The sequence below is a fragment of the Sus scrofa genome, chromosome 8 (assembly GCF_000003025.6).
Source record: "Sus scrofa isolate TJ Tabasco breed Duroc chromosome 8, Sscrofa11.1, whole genome shotgun sequence".
Lineage (NCBI taxonomy): Eukaryota > Metazoa > Chordata > Mammalia > Artiodactyla > Suidae > Sus > Sus scrofa.
The window spans coordinates 21,741,775-21,746,666 of NC_010450.4; the positions used below are offsets into that span (position 1 = coordinate 21,741,775).

At 41.0% G+C, this 4,892-nt stretch overlaps 1 pseudogene; it reads left to right on the plus strand.

The window, feature by feature from the left end:
* On the plus strand, window positions 3,755-4,267 carry LOC102161670 (annotated as a pseudogene).

Below are 4,892 nucleotides of genomic sequence, written 5' to 3' on the forward strand. Positions count from 1 at the left end.
TAAATTTATTTTGCAGAGGTACAAACACAGTTTATGGAGGTTAATCGTAGAGCTATGATGTGGAGAGTGAAAACTCACAGCAATTGAGACATTAGAGTGGTAAATTATATCAGTTCTCTTTTCTCCCTGCCTCTAGCCAAGTACAATAATGATAATAAGAATGTTAACACAATAGCAACAAATAAACATTTTTAGTGCTTACTATGCCCCAAATCCTGCTGATAAACTAAAAAGAAACCTGCAAGTATTATAATTGATCCTATTTGATAAATGAATAATTTGAAGCACAGAGATATTAAACCAGATTGCTCGAAATAGCCTAGTTTCAAGCAGGTAAAATCAGTGACTCAGTCTCATATCGGGAAAAAGATGGAAATAGTGAAGAAGAGTAGAATAATAATGAACATTAACAGGTTCAAAACTGAAAACTAAAGCCATCAACTTTCCTTGTTCTGTGCTTCTAATTCCAGCCAGAAACCTGATGGCAAGCCTTTCCTCCTCTACCTCATTTATGCCAATATTATCTATTCTACACTTTCATATCATGTATGAGAATTCCCTCCATTTGTCTTTATTGTGATGAGCTCACCTTAGTCCCTAATTTGCTCTTGCTTCAGTTATTGTGAGAGGTATCTAACTAGGGTCCTGCCTCCAGTTTTCCCCATGTCCCCCCAACCAACCACCATAGAGTGAGCGTCCAAATATGCAATTCAGCATGACACTCCCCTGCATAAAGACACCTCTCATGCCCCTTGTAGCCCACAGGAGAAAGTCTACATCCCTTCCTTTGGCATAGAGGACTATCTAAATAACTGGTCTCCTTCCTTGTTCAGCTCCAGTCTGCATTCCTACATAGAGACTTAATGTAAGCTTTCTGGAAATGCTTTACTTTTTCCTCCTGAGCAAAGTTCTTTCACATCCAAAAACATCACAGTTTTCATGCTCTTGCCTCGATCCACCTGGTGAGCTATGACTTCATGAAACTTACCTGAACTCAGAGATCAAAACAGGTTTTTCTGTTTGCAAACCTAGACCCCTATACTGTCTCTTAGAGAGTACTTAGAATATTCCGAAAGAGTCCTTCATTTAAATTCTGACTCTCTCTTTAAGATCTTTGAAGTCAGAAGCAGGGTCTCATCGTCACTGGTATTCTCAGGGCCCTTGCACAGAACTTGGCACCTAGTGGGGGTTGAATAAATGAAACATGAATTAACGAGGAGGGCTGTAGATATAATTAGGAGATCCTGGCTTCCGCAGTTCACTTCCTCTACGAAGAAAGAAAGAAAAAAATGTGATGGCAGGAAAAAATAACACATAGGTCTCCCATCAAGCCTTTTCACTGTCTAATTTGTGGTATAATTTAATTATATTCTGGGTCAAAGGAGCCACATAGGATAAGTCAGAGAGTTGACATTGTGTTTGTGCCAATGCCTGAGCTTTCATCTCATACTTGAGAGGTGAAAGTCTGAATTAAAGTAGTTGAGAACTGTCACACACGGCTGTTCTGCGCTCCCAAAAGATGCCTGGAAAGCCAGATTTGAGGGGGTGAGGGTGGGAGGCAGAAAGCAAGGCAAAGACAAGAAGGAAAGCGGGTGCGGGGGCGACGTGAGAGAAATCCAGGAGGGCAAGAAAGAAAATGCAAGATAATTAGCTGCCATGATTAAAAGGTTTCATTTTCCAGCTCACTTTTCAATCTAATTCATACCATGTGAACTGTTGCGATCTATATCTAGGCTGAGTAATATGCTGTAGTACAAGATTTTGATAAATAATTATCTTTCAACTTTATCCATAAAAATATTAAGACAGATTCAGGTAATTCTTATAACCGAGCTCGGCAGGGTGCTGGTTGGGCCCTGATGAATTGCCTTTTGCTGCCTGACCTAAGTGTTTGGCCTTGAGCCTCCTGTTTGAACACCTGGGGGCAGAAGCTGGCCCCTCTCCTTCCAGTTCACAGGCCGGCAGGGGCTGCGTGTCACACTGCTCATTTTCTGATGTGCAAGCTTTGCTCTTCCCTTAGGGGATGGGATTCTGACAGGCACTTTATCTCAGCACATTGAGTCTCCTATGAAATTGTCACTTTCTCCTGCCGCCTTGCTAGTTAGTTCAATACCATGACGAGATACACAGAGCGAGATTTTATACAGAAGCCAAGCCGGGGAGACTGGTGTTTTAGGGGATGGGTTTTGGGGCTTTACACACATGAGAAGAGATCAAGGACGGCCAGGGAAAGGCCGTGAAGCTGTGCCATTTCACAAAAAGATGAACGTGGTTTGTTTGTACAGTTCTTTGTGGGTTCACACATACTATCTCAGTTGATCGTCACAGTCAGAGAATGCTGTCGTGTGTCCTCGTTTTTATTATTATGAAAATCAGCTTTCAGCAAAGGGCTGAAACAGAAGCATTCGTTTCTAGGCAGACTCCTTTTTGTGTAGTATTCTAGCTTGTAAGCGAGTTTATGAGAGTGCCAGCAGCCACAGGCTTGTGACAAACAAAGATAATAAATGGAGAGAATGAGTCCAGAACACCTAAAGTTCTGACCACATGAGCATTCCGATTTGTGTGTTAGGAGGAAATATTTATTAGTAGGTATGTCACAATGTGATGTCCAAACCAATATTTTATTTAATGGTCATTTCGTCTTGGCAATGGCTCAGTAGTTAGCGTTTAATAGAAATGGAGCTTTCTGACTCTTCGGAATGAGGTGTAAAGAGGACACTAAGTTTGGGGTACCACCATCTGTGGGTATGGCGTTTATACCTTCTAATTTCCATAGTTACTACTCTTGCTCTTATACTTGAAAAACATGTGTCATATTTTGTTACTTACTGCTCCTGTTTACTCCTCCTGATTCCCTTTAAACTTAGTGTAACCGTATAAAGGGATAAAGCTACAAGGACAAAGAGAATGTAAAGGAAGATAATAATACAGCAGTTTTTTTAAGTGGCTGAGTAGCCATATATATGTATCTGTATACATAATTTCGTGTTATAAAGTCTATAGCAAAGCAGATTGTTAATAGACATTTTCATCGGTATAAATTCTCAATGCTTTTATTTCTCATGTCCTCCTTCTCAGAAAGGTACAGAAATCATCTCCTTCCCTCTGATAAAGACTAAAGTGAGAGAAAAGAAGTGACACTTAGAGGAGAGAATGTCCAAGATACAGAAATTTCCAGCTTTTTCTAAGTGTAGTATTGACTGAAAACATTCGTATATAATTAATTTCAAATAATACTTGGTGACATTAGTGTTGCAAGAGTCACAGCTAAGTTAAAATGTCAACAGTAAAAGTAAAAGTGGGAATTCCCGTTGTGCCACACAGTGGAAATGAATCTGACTAGTATCCACGCGGATGCGGGTTCCATCCCTGGCCTCGCTCAGTGGGTCAGTGATCCAGCGTTGCCGTGAGCTGCAGTGTAGGTCAGGGACGCGGCTTGGATCCCACATTGCTGTGGATGTGGCCCCTCGCCTGGGAACTTCCATATGCCACGGGTATGGCCCGAAAAAAAGCAAATAAATAAATAAATATGAAAAATGAAAAGAATGTAATAATAGCTACATATGTTAAAATTTTTACCTTGTTATGTGTCAGATTCTTTGTATCAATCATCTCATTTTTAACATTCACAGTTAGACTGTGAGATTTAGTCTAGTCATGTCTATTTTGGAAGAAAGTAAATTGAAGTTTAGGGAAGTTGGTCAACTTTCCACAGTTTAAACCTCTTCCAAGTGGCAGAACTGACATTCAGGCCATGCCTAACCTTAATGTAAGTCAAATGTGAATTGATACTTAGTTCCCTGTGGTGTTGAAAGGGTGGACATATAGCTTAGTAATTCTTCCTAAAATTTACCGTTATGCCTTTTTGTCTGACAGCTTAGCGAAGTGGCTGTGCTAGTAGCTGCTCTCTTAGCTTCGCTGTGCTGCCCAAGGATGAAAGGAAGAAAGATGCAGGGGAGTCAGCTAAGAAAGACAAAGACCCGGTGAACAAACCTGGGGGCTAGGCTAAAAAGCAGTGGTTCAAAAGCAAAGTTTCAGACAAGCTCAATAGGCCAATCTTGTTTGACAAACTTCTGTAAAGAAGTTCCCAATGATAAGCTTATAACCCCTGCAGTCATCTCTGAGAGACTGAAGATTTGTGGTTCTCTGGCCAGGGCAGCCCTTCAGGAGCTCTTGAGCAAAGGACTTATTAAACTGGTTTCAAAGCACTGAGCTCAGGTAATTTACACCAGAAAACACCAAGGGTGGAGATGCCCCAGCTGCATGAACAGGTCCCACCAATGCTACATTGTACATTTTGAAAAATAAAACTTCATTAAATCAAAAAAAGTACCTTTACATAAACCACGAATCTTTCCCTCCCTCCCAACCCCCCTCTCATTTTAGAACTCAACATGGGTTTATTTATCTATTTATTTTTCTTTTCTTTTTTCTTTTGAGGACCACTTCTATAGCATGTGCAAGTTTCCAGGCTAGGGGTTGAATCAGAGCTGCAACTGCCAGCCTACACCACAGCCCAGCAACACTGGATCCAGTGTGCATCTGTGACCTATGCTGCAGCCTGTGATCCCACCAGATCCTTAACCCACTGAGCAAGGCCAGGGATCAAACCTTCATCCTCATGGGTACCATTCAGAGTCTTAGCCCACTGAACCACAATGGGAACTCCTGGAGTTATTTATTTAACAGCTAAATATTCCACCAGGCAGTAAACTCCATAGGACAGGGATGGGACTGTCTTGTTCCAAAGTATATTTCTAAAGCCTCATCCAAGAGCTAGCATGCAGAAAGCACCAAAAAGTATGAGTTAAATGAACAAATGAAACAGCCAGTTGGTGAGCCTGATAGAATCACAAAAGTATTTACCCTCTCAAATAAAAGATGTCCAATAC